This window comes from Lactuca saligna, chromosome 2 (genome assembly GCF_052625555.1).
Source record: "Lactuca saligna cultivar CGN05327 chromosome 2, ASM5262555v1, whole genome shotgun sequence".
NCBI lineage: Eukaryota > Viridiplantae > Streptophyta > Magnoliopsida > Asterales > Asteraceae > Lactuca > Lactuca saligna.
Window position 1 is genome coordinate 172,253,744 of NC_136418.1, and position 16,359 is coordinate 172,270,102.

General features: G+C 33.6%; 1 long non-coding RNA gene across 1 annotated transcript; it reads right to left on the reverse strand.

Annotated features, from left to right (window-relative positions):
- Positions 1-985: 985 nt before the first annotated feature.
- On the reverse strand, positions 986-2,154 carry LOC145032800 (uncharacterized). The gene is made up of 2 exons (XR_013677212.1): positions 1,464-2,154; positions 986-1,361 (listed from the first exon to the last, which is right to left on the reverse strand). It is a non-coding gene; the product is annotated as an uncharacterized LOC145032800 (long non-coding RNA).
- Positions 2,155-16,359: the final 14,205 nt, after the last annotated feature.

Below are 16,359 nucleotides of genomic sequence, written 5' to 3' on the forward strand. Positions count from 1 at the left end.
TAAATCTCTTTGTAATTTAATTCATTGAGTTTTAGTGCATCTTTTGTAAATTAAATGAGTTCATTTTAACTAATATAAGATACCAGATGTTATTCTACTTCCAAATGTGTAAGCTGATAAACGAATCAAACAACAACCATAGTTAATGCGTCTGAAAAACTGAAATTCCGTATTAAGTGGTTGTGAGCAATACAAACACTCTAGTCTCATAGTACATGTTTCTATGTTTCTGGGAATATAAAGAATGTCCAAAAGGGAGTTTGTATGCAAAAGATACGACCGTTTTAAAAATTCAAAACCAATATGATATTGATTATCTTAAAACTGTTAAAACCATTTCTATCCGCTGAGGGACATACACACCTCAGATGGGAATTCCGAAAACATTTTTGGACTCATGCTATAGTCTATTATTTAATTTTATACTTGAAATATTTTTAGTAAAAATATTTATAAAAGTAGAAAAAATCAAACGTTTTGAATCAGTAAATCGTGAAATCTTAAACTTTTGATTTCGATATGATTTCAATTATTGACAATATATTCTAGAAATAATATATTATTATCCAACCCAACAAATGTGAGTTTTAAGATAGATATAACATTATATTGATATTTTCGAGCATAACCATTTATATTGATACATAACTAATAACTTGTGATCAACTATAGATAAGTATTATGGATTTTATAAATCATAACTAATAAACATTAAATGATCAAAATGTGTGTATATATATATATATATTTGTCAAATGGACATCAAATAACAACATTGCATGTACGATGTATATATTAGCAACACATATGTTATTTCCAAGGACCAACTTATAGTATGCGCTATAAGCTTGAATTCTTTATACATGTAATACTCATTTTCTTTATATAATATAACCACACATGTACAACAAACTAATAATAGGAGTATATAAGTATTATGTATATGCATGATTGCCTTCAAAAGTCTTAATCAAATACACAACTATTAATAAATATAATCCTAAAATAAATTGAACCAAATACATGAATATGACAGATTCTCAAATCCTCCACTGTCACTCTCGATTCCCACTCTTCTCACACACACTCACACAAATGAACATCAATTTGCACATGTACCAAATCTTGAATCAAATTGTACATAGTACTTACAATCTTCTATAGATCGCATTAGTACCTAAAAATCATCCAAAGATCAACAAAAATCTACCTAACCTAAAATCATTTCAAGTTGTTGCATCAGTCACATTTACCTTCAACCCCACTCTACCCTCGATCTGACACTCCACTTCTTTTAAAGCCAAAATCAAGAACCAAAAAAAAAAAGACTCATGTCCCCTTTCGTTCCAGCTTCTTCCCACCTGCATTTGTCAAGACTATCAAGCCCCAAATCACATGTTCACCACCCCTACAACCATTTTCCCGTGAACAGAAAAACAAAATCCCAAAAAGAACCTTTATACCTGTTATTGATCGGAACTGCCACCGTTGCCCTAACGATTTCCGACCAGCCATCGTCACCTCTCGCACATTTCCCCTTCTCCGGTCGAGCAAAACCCACCAAAGCCCCCACCTGCTGCCCTATTTCCACAATCGACGACCAGTAGGCCCCTCGCATCCCTCTTGGTTGTGTCTTTCCTTCACCGATTTCACAGCAGGTCCAAACCACCCTGCCGTCGCCGACTGCTTTGTCCCATCGGACCCTTCCCTCCTTCGCATCTCAAAGCCAGACGAGGACGAACGTAGCCTCGCTGCTTCTCCGAATCGTCTTTCTTCGCCTCGTCAAACCCCGGAGAAGAACCTTCTCGCGAGCGATCGACGAAATCGCGCCTGCGAGCCTTCGTGTTTTCCCCTCTCGCCGATTTCACAGCAGGTCCAAACCACCCTGCTGTCGCTGACTGATTTGCCCCATCGGACCCTTCCCTCCTTCGCATCTCAAAGCCAGACGAGGACGAAAGCAGCCTCGCTGCTTCTCCGAATCTTCTTTCTTCGCCTCGTCAAACCCCGGAGATGAACCATCTCGCGGTCGATCGACGAAATCGAGCCTGCGAGCCTTCGTGTTTTGCCCTCTCGCTGTGTTCGTCCATTGCTTTCATTCCCGTTCCTTATCCAATGCCCCTTCGGTCTGAAGAAGACGACGCCCTTTCCCGTTGTTGAAGCCCTTTTGATCGACTAAAACGAGACGTCGACCTAAAAAAAAGCGTGTTTTTGATTTTGACCAAGTCAAAATTCAAAGAGACTCAAACTTAAAAGTAAAATGAACAAAATGAACCCTTATTTGACAAAGCTTTAAAAAATCAGCCCCAAACCCTAAATTTGGACCCATTTATTCAGAAAAAGCCCATCATTGGTTATTCTTAGCAAAACAGATACCAAAATTCAAACATTAATCCTATTTGAACCATTTTAGTTGAAAATACAATAAATCCAGTTTGTAAAAATGTGCCTATATACTTTGTTTATGTAAATATGTTATCCTTTATGCGAAATACATTAAATCTTATTTATAAAAATCATATTTAACAATTTAACATATTGTTACAAATAAACTAATATAAACTTTTCATATACGTATTATGGTTATTTTATCACGAAAGAACTATCCCACACAACAAATGCTACATAATACAAAAATATATGATTTTTATATGATTTGTATATTATAACAAGCACGTTATAAAACTTTGTAGTATTTCAAGGATTCAAGTTATTACTATTTATGTATATTTATATGTTTAAATACATAAAGTTTATATTTGTACATAATGTTTATTACTTTGAAACATACATCTTTATAAAAGCGAGTATATATTACATTTTTACATACATAACAAGCATACTCGGCTTCTATAAGCTTTATACATTGAAATTCATTATGGCTAGTGACTTAACCACAATTAAGTTAGGACTGAGAGCAATTCACATACTTTTTAGTTAAGGGCTATTTAGTGAGACTATATTCATTAGCAGAGTCTAAATACTTAGCATACCCTCACTACTATAACCGTTGATCTTCGGAGCGAGATACATATGTATAGATCTATACGAGATTGACATCCCTACATGCGGTTGCTAGCTACAACCTCGACTGAACAATCGAAGCGGGTGATAAGTATGGATTTACTATAAATATTAACTGGAATATCTCTCTATCCCACTACAAACCATGGGCTTGGTTGCTTTCAAAACTATTTTAAGTATGGATTTACTTTTAAAAGATACATTTTAGCTTTCAAAGATTCTTTACAAATACGGTTTTAAGTATGGATTACTTATAGAAAGATACAATTTGGCTTTCAAAGACTCTTTGCAAACATAATTTTTAACTATAGTTATACATACAAAGATAATACTTTTTAGACTTATTAAAAGTATTACTATTCTTAGCAAAAAGCCTGTAACTCTCACCAACCTTGTGTTGACCCTCAAAACTACATGTATTCTCAGGAAGTCACTAAACAGACATTCAAGACAGATTGGATTATAGGTGACCAAGTTTACTTGTTGTTGTATTATATGCCTATTTCTTCAGGAAATTCATGTATTATTATTATTATTATTATTATTATTATTATTATTATTATTATTATTATTATTATTATTATTATTATTATTGTTATTATTATTATTATTATTATTATTATTATTATTATTATTATTATTATTATTTATAAAAACCTTGTATTTAAATATCAAGATGGAACATGAATTCTATATTGTTTATTGTTATAGTTGTGATATATATTCAGTTTACCTGTGATCCATGAACTTAGTCGCACAGCCCGACGTGTTCTGCCGCCTTGGTTGGGGGTGTAGCATAATAGTTCTTAGAGAGAAAGTTCCACCAGTCTCTCCTTTGCTCCTAGATGTAAAATATTCTACGCATATCTGAACTTCAGGTTTATCAGACAAGCACAAATGTAGAGGCATCCTTCCACGTCTGAGATCCATCACATGGAAAAAAAATTGGATCCCTAACACCATCAAACTCAAGGGGTTTGGTGTTATTGAACTCTCTATAGGGAATTTCTTTGTCTACAGTCAGTGTTGCATCAGTGATTACAGCAGAAGCAGTACTGTAAATGGCAGTGTAGCGTTCATCAACCAAGGCTATAAGTTCAATTTTAATAGTTCAAATCATTTCCAAGATTATATCTCTCACAGTTGTTGATACTTCCACATCTATCCGATCACACATCTCGACCTCACTTGTTCCAGACCCTTTAGATCCATAACCCAACCCGCTTGATCTTTTGACCATTACCATGCTGAAGGTGTAACAGGAATGGGTTAATACGAATGGAACTAACTCTAAAGGAATATTCAAATCCTCTCTAGTTCCTTAGTAACTTTGTGGCTTTTCTTGATTCATGTATGGATCCTGTGCTTCCGGTAGTACATGCCTATACTACCTTCCACACTTATCCATACTAGACCCAAGAACTGATCCAAGGTTTCTAAGTCACTACACCCATTTACCGATAGGAATTTTGACACACCTAGTGTTATAAGGGCCTAATCACTCATGTTCGTAGAATCCATCTGTAACGACCCAATTTTTACGTCCAAAAATTTCGTTTTAAAACATTACTTTAGAAAACGTTAACAATTAAAAACATTGTTTGATCACACGATAACACAACATAAACCATGTTTAAAAAGCCAAACCATACAACCCATCAAAATATCAGAGTACAAATCCCAGTGAATCTCGTAAATGCGGAAACCAGAGTGTGTGCATGATGTGCCGCTACCGCTCTAGCTCCTTCCCCTTCAAAGAAGAGATACCTGAAACCAAAACTGTAAAACGTAAGCACAAAGCTTAGTGAGTTCCCCCACTGTACCACATACCACATAATCACATAACATACGTAAATTTGTCAGGCATATCTGGGTACCCGACCTACCCCTTCGGTCCTCCTGACCGGATACTGCCTCGCATATCTGGGTGCTGGCCTCCCCTTCGGTCCTTTCGACCGGATACTGGGGAATATTTCACCCCCTACTACTACCACATAACACATACATCACATAGTCTATCTAGCATGGCTGGGCATGACCGCCCCTTCGGCCTTATCGACCGGTATTCTGGGGGACTATTTCCCCTACTGTCACTAACACATAACATAACACAGTAGTAGCAACCCTAGATGAATATCACAAAGACAATCATCTAATCACACATCTCCTACTGGTGGGCCGACATTGTGGCCTTAGACCCACCGCTACTGGAAGGTGACTCACCTCAAAGTAGCTGCTGAACTGATCGGGAACTGACTGACTGCTGCTGCTGCTCTGGAAATCCTCCGACTGCAATTCCCACAACATACTCAATCACACACTGCTAACTATCCTTTGGGTAAAATGACCATTTTACCCCTGGTCAAACCCTAAGTCAAAGTCAGAGTCAACTTTCAGTTGACCCGACTCGCTGAGTTCCTATCCAGACGATTGTCTTGGGTCCCTGATTCTACTCGTCGAGTTAGTCTATGACTCGATGAGTTCTTCTAAACTGACATTGAAGTTCTTTGTCCTACTCACCGAGTTGTATGAACAACTCATCGAGTTCATCTTCATCTGATGAACACTCATGCTTAGACTCGCCGAGTTGTATGAACAACTCGCCGAGTCTGTTCTTGATCTATGAAGATTGCCTTGGACTCGCTGAGCCAGGCCATGACTCGCCGAGTCCTACCATGGGTGAGTTCAGCTTCCAACTCACCGAGTCACACCCTGTGACTCACTGCTCAAACTCGATACAACAAAAAGGGACAAATTCGGTGACTCGCGAGCAGACTCGCCGAGTCACATGAACGAATCGCCGAGTCGTCACCATGCATCCATTAATTACACCGATTTGTTCGATTCCAGTCCATGCCATTCATAGATATGGGCTTCTAAGACACGAATCACACGTAAAGTTTCCAACTTTACGTGTAGATATTCACCAATATGGATTTTAGGGTTCAAAATGCCTCAAAAGGGTAGATCTAGGGTGAACAAGCTACATGGGTCCATAAAGCTAACAGATCTGAGCTCCTGGAGCTCAATCTTGCCTAGATCTAGAGGCCAATCAACTTATTATGAAATATTATGCACATACTAGCTTGGGGAATGGCTCAAGAATGTCTTAAATGAAACCTTAAGCATAGAAACAAGGGGAAAAATGGGATATACCTCAATAAAACTGCTGAAAAACACAATGATGCTTGGATGGATCTCCTTCCTCTTGATCTACTTCCCCTTCTTGCCTCAAAGCCTTCAAGAACACACACACAATAGCCTCAAACTCTCAAGGAACAAGCTTAGAACGAGGGTTGGGAGCTCTGGGGGTGAATGGGGGCTAGCAAGGGGCGGATATGAGGTTTAAATAGGGTGCAAACCCTTGAAACTTAGGGTTTCATCCAACAGCGGTGACTCGCCGAGTCCAGGATATGGACTCGCCGAGTCGCCAACTTAAACGTGTCCTGGGTCTCGTCCCTACTCGGCGAGTCGGACCTATGACTCGCCGAGTCCAAGGATAAAAATGGAAAATACTTAAATAAGATTTACATACCAGGAACCAGGTGCTACACCATCAGTATTTTTCGTTTCTATTGTTGCCTCACTTCGTACGTATGTGCCCTATCAAGCACCTATTATATTTCCTAGACTATTTTTCTAGGATCCTTTCTACTTTACCCTATTATTTGCCAAGGAAAACTTCTACATAAAATAATTATCTATCTGACGAATACGATTACATGCTTCTAAAATCAAACGGTCCATCAACTGAAAGATCTAATAGTACAACGGTTGGACTCAAACGAGAGTTGCAAAATAGTGTCGAATCAGGCAACCTAAAACTATTTAATTCTGGGGGTATGCAACCTAAGGTATTTGTCAAATAACTAATTAATATCAATATAGGTTCTATGCAAAAAAAAAAAAAAAAAAAAAAAAAAAAAAAAAGCAAATCCTTAAGCTATAAGGCATATTTAAGAATTAGGCAATCTTTAACTGGTAATTCCTAAAAGATCCCTAGCCTACATACTAGCATGCATTTCTAACATTTCATATATGGAATCACTTTCCTTTCTAAGCTTTGGCTGATTGTATGAATTACATTCTTTTCTTTTGAACAAAATTCATATTCTTAAAAAGATTTTGTTAAGATATTAAGATCCTCAGTTTGAGTGTGGAATTACATGAGTGTTAATCAAGTTCGCTCTAACCAAGGCTCTTATACCAACTTGTAACGTCTTGATTTTCAACACAAAATTTTCATTTTTATTTATTAAAATATACCAGAGTATGGTTACATTATGCAGAAACATGTTGCGAATGCGCGTGTGTATAGTCGAACCTTGCCCTTTGCACGAAGTACCTGAAAAATGTTTATAACAACTAGGTAAGCGCTAGGCGTAGTGAGTTCCCCAAGATACTATATACCATAATACATATACATGCATACAAATGGCGCCCACCCAAACTACATAATGGACCCCACCCAAACTACCTAATGGGGCCCACCCAACGTACATAACGAACCCCACCCAAACTACATAATGGGCCCCACCCGACATATATAACCATACATAGAGACTATACCTTAAGTTCAACTAATACATGCACATAGAGGCTATACTATTGACTCTACCCTACTAACTACTATGTCCTAACATACATGGATATATATTATAACACATAGTATAGTGAAATAACTCACCGGGACATTTACTCACATGATTGACAGGTAACCCTTTGGCATAATGGGTAATACGTCTAGCAAGTATTAACCTAGAATAATATAGCTTGTTATTTTCAATGCCAATCTGGTAACGTAGGCTAGACCTTTCACTAATCCTAAAGAATATTTATAGTTCTATGAAATAAGGATAAGCTAGGCAGGACATGTAACACCCACAGATTCGAGCTATTTAGTTAAGATATAACAATCATTATTTTTTATAGAAGATTATTTAGAATTAATAATCTTAACCAAAGTAATAGTTAGGTTCAACAATTGTAACATATTTGACGTAATAAAGAAGAATTATATGAAAAGTATGTGTTTCATGATTATTATAATATAATAAATAGGAAAAATTAGTCGAATCGTCCGTAAATCGTAAAAATAAGTGCGCCAAAACATCATTATACTAGACGAATGTCTCTGCGTTGTGGAGAAACACCTATATGGTTGAAGTCTTTACAAATATATGTTTTTTTTAAAATATAACAATAACGTTATTGTTAAATTTAATATAATAATTTGTATACTAAATTGATATAATGTATAGATTATTTTGAACTATATGATAATATATATAAATATATTATAACTGCATAATCTCAATCGTTTGAATAACTTCTATCAGCGAGTTACTCATGAATAAATTTAAATATAATATATGGTTTAATGTTATTTATTGTTGTTATTATTAATAATTAATTTTTAAAATTTATTTGCTTAATGTTTTAATTTCTATCATTACAACTTGTTAAAATATCAAACATTTTTTATTTTATTTTAAAGGTAACAATATAATTATTTATATAAATTTATTTTTAACTATTTGTATTGTAAATTATTTTAAGCTACTTATTTGAAAATTTTTCACGATTATAAAAATATCTTTAGGAAATATTTTAGTTAAATTGATATCACAATTTAGTTTTTGCATTTATCACTACAATTTATCACTTTTAACTATTTACAAAATATTATTTGTTTTTTTAAGCGGAACTGAAATTTATATTTAAGTTGACATTGTAATTTTATATTTAAATTAACAATTTAAGTATTTTGTTAAAACTGTTCAAAAGTTGTAGCTTTAAACTAATAATGGTTTACATATAACAATATTTTAAATCTATTAAATTAAGTATAATATGTTAAAACTTAAAGACATAAGTTTATAAGTATAAGTAAAGATATTATTTTAAAATTGAAATTAGTTTATTTATGATTACACTTTAGGTTTGATATTTATTTAAACTTAATAACCAACTTATAATCATTATTAGAAAGACACTACAATTTATCATTTTTAATTATTTACAAAATATTTTTTGGGTTTAAGCTAAACTAAAATTTATATTTAAGTTGACCCTATAATATTATATTTAAATTAATAATGTAAGTATATTATACAAATTGTTCCAAAATTGTATCTTTAAAATGATAATGGTTTACATCCAGTAATATATTAAAACTAATAAATTAACTATAATATGTTAAAAGTTAAAAAACATAACTTTATAAGTAGAAGTAAAGATATTATTTTAATATTGAAATTTAATTTATATATGATTACACTTTAGGTTTCATATTTATTTAACCTTATTAACCAACTTATATTTATTATTAGAAAAAACTGAAAAGTCAAGGAAGTTTCAAATGAATGTGGTGAAAGGAAAAATGCATGTGAGTTTCAAATGAACGTGGTGAAACGAAAAATACATCCTTTATAAGTAGAAATAAATATATTATTTTAATAAAAAACATACTTTTATAAGTAGAAGTAAAAATATTATTTTAATATTGAAATTTAGTTTATATATAATTACACTTTAGTTTTGATATTTATTTAACCTAATTACCAAATTATAATAATAATTATTATTATAAAGAAATTGAAAAGTCATGATAGTTTCAAATAAATGTGGTGAAAGGAAAAAAGAATGGAGGTTTCAAATGCATGAGATTCAAAAAAAAACATGCTAGCTTTATAAGTATGTATGATTATTATATATTTAGAAAGTACACGTCTTCCCGGTCCCGAAAATATGAATTTCGTAGAAATCCGACTCCATATGAGTTAGATATGATTTTTATAAGATATAAAAGTCAACCGCGCACAACGAATGTATGACATAAAAAGCTACGAAAAGAATGATTGACTTTTAACTAAATCCACCAAAAAGAAAATCGTAGTACTATTTAAAATAAGAATTTTGAGAAAAAAAAATACCAAAAATGGAGTCCGTACGCGAGACTTATGATTTTATCAAAATCATTTAATTTTATAAAAATATGGACAAAAAAATAAAGTCAAATTTGGCGGACGGAGTTTAAACGAAAGTTGTAGATCTCGTCGATAATTACGCATGGATAAGATTGAATTAAATAATGTAGATAAGATCGAATTAAATAATATGGATAAGTTTGTAGATTAGATTGAATTAAATAATGTGGATAACATCGAATTAAATAATATAGATAAGATCAAATTAAATAATGTGGATAAAATTGAATTAAATAATGTGGATAAGATTATGGATAAAATCGAATTGAATAATGTAGATAAGAATGAACGAATTAATTAAGCTTAATGGCTAAGTAAACTTAGGGGTTAAGAAATCCTAACACTATAAATAGGGACTCAAGTCTCCTCATTTCGTCACAACTTTCCCTCTCAAATATATTTGCTTTGAGATCTCATTCACTGTGAATTGAGTTCTCGAGTGAAACGTAGAAACGCTAGAGCGTTGGAATCGCTTCCTAGAAAAAGTCTAAACATCAAATCTTTTTTTGATATACTAATCAATTGAATGCATAATCCTTTTTATGAACATGATTTTAATACAAGTATTGATTAAAGTACTAAATATATGTTTGTGTGTGAAATATTTGTTATTGCATGAAATACGTGTTAAGAGCATATCTGATAATATATGATAATTTAGGATACAGAATAAACCTAAATTAATTGAGATGAATATCGGGTAGTATCTCTTTATAAGTACGTGCGAGATATACACAGATGTTCAAACTTTAAAATTTGTCATTAATCTGAGAGCATGGATTAGACATAGTCATTCGTCCATAGTCCGAGAGTATGGATTGTGCATAGTCATATGTCATTAATTCCCGAGCATGGATTAGATATAGTTATCTATCCCTAGTCCGAGAGTATGGATTGGGCATAATCATTTTCCGTTGATCCAAGAGCATGGATTTGACATACCTAATATAGGATTATGGTTTAGGTAAAGCCATTAATTTTAGATCCGAGAGTATGGATTCGTATCGTTGTGAGGATCGACGAGGTGGGGTAAAATTGCTTATATGAGATGAAATTGTATATATTGTGAGTTCTAAAATATATATGATATAACATTGTGGGATTGAAATCCCTATATACTCACCAGGTTTCCCAACCTAACCCACTTAGTTTATTTATATCACAGGTGTCGATACGAAGCTACATTACACTGAGAGATTAACGGAGATGTAAATCATTAGTGTAAATAAACATAAGGTCTGTTTATGCTTATGTTTCTATATTGCCAATGGCATCCCAATGTTTTAATATAAATAAAATATATTTCTTCGGAAATGCTTTGATAATATTATTATCATGTTTTTGTTCTAGGAACAAATTCTACGATACTGCTTTTCAAAATGGATACTCTGATTTTAAATAAGCATAAATAAATTTTTTGAAATGATAGTGAATTTGGGGATGTCACATGATAGTTGGGAGGCAAGATCATTCTGGCATATAACATTTTTGAAATCTAACAACCAAGTCAAGGTGACCATTCTAGACACCTTTCCCCTAAGTAGATTAATCAGTATTATGATTAGAATTAGTGGAAAATCTAGCATATATAGGTACCTAATAATGATTATAAGTTATCCTAAAAGCCTAGTAAGAATAGCTTCACTTATAAGTGTAGCTTCACTTATAGAGATTCCTAGCTAAATATGATATTCTCCGTAGCTTGGAAAAACTCCTTAAAAATCGGATCTAGAGAGAAACATAGAGAAGGATCGGTGTGAGTGAAAGAACGAGGCAAAAGGGGGTATTTATAGCGAATTTCAGAAGGTGCACCATGCACATGGTCGGATACGTGTCGCACACCTGGTCAGGGGTGCTAACATGGCGTTATCTGGGTGGTGACATGTTGCGTGATCTTGTGGTATGACATAGGCACGTCGCACACCTAATCGGCGCTCACACCTGGGCGTGAAATTTTATAGATCTTTAAAAATATGTATCTTCCTCATACGAGCTCCGTTTTAGACATATTTTATATCCATGTGTAGCTATCGACAAGATCTACAACTTTCGTTTAGACTACGTTGGGTAATTTTTACTTTACTTTTAAAGTTATATTTTTACGGGCTTAAACTGTTAAAGTCCGTGTAAAAATCATAACTCCCTCATACGATATCCATTCTCGGTTGTTTTCATATCGACGAATAGGTATTGATGAGATATTCAACTCTCGTTTAGATTGTTTTTCCTAACAACCGACTGATTAAATTTTAAGTTTCTGTATCGTACACTGCTATGCAGAAACTTTGAAAAATCATAACTTTCTCTCACGAAGTCAGATTTGGGTGTTCTTTATATGTATAGGTTCACTTTTACGAATAATAGAACTTTTTTTAGAATACTATGGTTAATGTTCTTTTTCAAATTTATAAATGACCGATTTTTATTAAGTTCTATTGTAGAGTAAAAATGGTGTGCTACATTCCCCTTTCTATTAGAACAACTTGAAAACATTAAAATTCAAAGAGTAATCATAAAACTTAGTGAGTTTCCTAAGATACCAGATACCCTTATGATTGCTAGGATATAACTATAGTCTTACACCCACTTTTGTTTCTACAATTCAAATGTAGTCTTGCCTGCTATGGTCCAACCAAATTCTTAAGTGCTATGGTGCAACTATAGTCTTTTATGCAGCTGTTATGGACCAACCATAGTCTCTCATACAGCTGTTGTGATCTAACCATAGTCTTTTATAAAATTGATATGGTCCAACCATAGTCTTTCATACAGAAGTCACAAAGACAACATATCAATCCAATACATCTAATGTCACATATAGTATAGTGTAACATCCGGTTTCGAGAAGTTTTATTTTTTCGGAATGGAGGACTTTAATTTAGTAGAGAGTAGGTATTAGGATTCAAAAGGATAAAGTTTGGACCTTATTATATGTTGATAATTTTGGTTTAAGTGATTTAATCCACTAGATTGTGTGATGGAACTATAAAGGGGTAAAATAGGAAAAAGTGTTATGTTGGACTTTTTAATTGGATTAATAAATCCAATTCGATATGCTTTAAGTTAAAAGTAATTGGATAGAACTATAGGTTTTTTTCAATACCTTCGTGTAAAAATAAAGATCACTGAAATCAGGTTCAGAACAAAGAGGTTATGATTGTTTGAAGTTGAAGCTGAAAACTAGAAAACTGAAATTTATCTAAGAAATGTGGAGCGACCTTTAATGAGCGTGGGGTGCCTCTGGCCCAATGGGTTGCATGTTTTTTTAGGTTTATTGGAGTATTTAAAAGTCAATAACCCTATAGTTCATCATTTTCAGCCTCCACCTCCTCTAGAACATCTTTAATGAAACCCTAGCCTCCATTAAAGGGTTTGGAGCTCATCCTCTCTCGTAAATTCATTTTGGTGCTCCTTTTTTTCCCTATGGTGTTTTTGGGTTATGATGCATGAAATCGTGGGTAAGGAAGCATGAATCTTGAAGATTTCAACCTTCTTAACACCTTTATACCTTAGTAAACTCTAAAGTTTCAAGCTTAATTATGTTTCCTCCATAGATCTAAGAGTTTGTTGGGTTTTTGGTCCATTTTAATAAGTTTTGGTCACTTTGCGGGTTATTATGTTGAGTTGGAAAATCTCTTGAGCTTTTGACTAATGTTTGGGATGGTATATGGTCATTTGATGGAGTAAAGAGTGCATGCAAGAGTTCTCTTTGCTCCATGCATAAAGAAATAAGAGTTTTTGGTCATTTCACAATTTAGGGTTTCATATTTTGGAAGTTTGTAGCTTTATAATGGATAAAGTTAGAAAATTTATTCATTTAGACATCATTTTAATTCAGATATGAAAGTAGAATGTTTGGTATTATTAGATTAAGTCAATAAAGATGCATTCTTAGACTTTTTGAAACTCAAAATTTGGATCTTACTTGATTGGAGTGTCTTAATGGGTAAAGTTTGAAACTTTATCCATTAAGACATTGGTGAGGACCAGATCAGGAAGTTTGGGGTTTTGACTTAATGGATTAAGTCTTTTCACTTTGTGAAGAAGACATGAACACGACGTGCCCTTCCCTGGCGCGGCGTGATTTTTTTGGGTTTTCCGAGTCAGGTCTGTTTTAGCTAAGATACCTGATTATTTTGTCTTGTGGGCGCGGGGCACCCATATAGAGCGTGATGTGCCCAGTTGACCAAGGGTTGACTTTTTAACCAATGTGACTTTGGTCAAACTTGGGTAGGATTGAGTATCTAGCTAAGGACTAGTCTCAGTTTAGAATTACGTATCATGTGTTAGCTGCTTGTTGCTGAGATTGTCAGTGAGCTTTTACTGTTTAGCTCAAATGAGTATTCTTACTGTATTACTTATATCATGTACTGTATTTGAGTTTGTTGATAAACCATATTTGTTAGAGTTCCTGATAACTCAGGGTTGTTAATAACCCATAGGATTGCAGATAACCTATATCTGTTAAAGTTACTGATAACTCAGGGTTACTAATAACCTATAGTTGTTATATATGTTTAGTTGTATTGTGTTATATGTGATATTTTAGGAACTTACTAAGCTTCGTGATTACAATTGTAGATTAAATATTTTTTCAGGTACTTATCGATTCATGGGAAGGAGAAGGCGAGAATGTACACATGCATTAATAGATTTATGATTCGAGATTTTGCGTTGCTTTTCTTTATAAATCTAATTTTGAATCTATGTTGAGAAATAGATATTTTGAAGACATTGGCTTTTATGAAAATGGATTTTATTTCCTTTAAAATTTGAAAATAAAAAATTAGTATGGTTTTTGGGATGTAACATATAGTAAGAAAATTCACTTAATGCTAACAACTGCAATCTCACAAGTACAACTCCTCGAATCAGCTAACACAAACTACATAAAACCAAACATAGGTCTAAGTTCGAACCTCCGACTATAACAAAAAACTATCATGATTTGACCAAAAGTCAAACTAGTCAAAATGTCAACGGTCAACAGTCATCAATCAATGCATCGCGACCCAACTCCAAGTCGTGTCGCAGTTACTAAGTGACAAAACAGTCATGGAGTCCATTCAACATACACGTCGCGACTTATCTTGGTTGTGTCATAATTTCGAGTCAGATTCCAATCTTTTCATTAAGCACTTAACCCATTTAGACTAAAACTCAAACTTTCAAGATCATTTTTAAGCACCACAATGGGTCTAAAAGACCCCAAAATACAACCTTTGGAGCTGAAATTTTTACAACTCCTCTTTAGCATCATGAATGGACCCAAAAAAACATTGAAACCTTATATATATTAATCAAAATGAATAGATCTTGGAACTTGAATACTTACAAATGTCCAAAATAAGCTTAGAAGGTTAAAATGCTTCTGAATCTAGCTTCTTAACTGACACCACTAACTATTTGCTTCCTTACCAAGAATCACCAAAAATGAACTAACTCACAAAGTGGAAGGAAAATGGGGCTATTGTTTCTTTCTCTAGATTGCAAGCGGGGTGGAGGTTGATGAATGACAAAACCCTAGGAGGTAGTGCCCTTAAATAGGGCTCAAAGCCCGAGAATTAGGGTTTGGGTTGATTGTGGCCAATACATGTCACATCGTGACTTTATAATGTGGTATGCACCGTAGTCACCAAGCCTTTGCACTGCAATCCTCCCAAAATCCTTCCAAAACATAACTTAAAGGAAAAATCAACTTGATAAACAACATGCCGAAAACTAGGTGTTACATCTTCTAGTGAGGTTTTCAGCTTCAGGGTTGCATTTTGAAAGTTTTTTACATGTTAAAATTTTTCGACTGTTGACTTGATAGCAATCGAATTTGGTTTTAACATGGTTCTGGCACCGAATTATTCTTACCACTCCTAATCTGTAAAATGGTCTATATGGGTTCCGTTTCGATGCTAAGGTTTGTCTAGGATAAACCGTATTGACTAGTTCGATCCAGGACCATGTTCATTCCTACTAACGGTCTTTCTCCACACAATTATTACATGCATGGCATTTCCTCAAACCCTTTCATAAGCTTCCCATGTACCAACTCCCCAGCTGCTTAGCTTTATTTTTTTTTTATAACTAATTAAACCTCTCACTTAGATTTTCTAAACTAAGTTTTGTAACGTGATAGCCGGTATAAATTCGAATATATTATTGAGACTATCTCATTTTTATCTATATAATAATATAAAATGGTTTCAATCTAAAATATATTAAACATGGTATTTTTCGATCAGAAAATTTGTTTTTATAGTATTGTATGTTTTTGTATTCCATACTGCTAAAATATGAGTAACTATGAATATTCGAAGTCATGAATTAAATAAATTGTATGCTATTCTCCTTACCC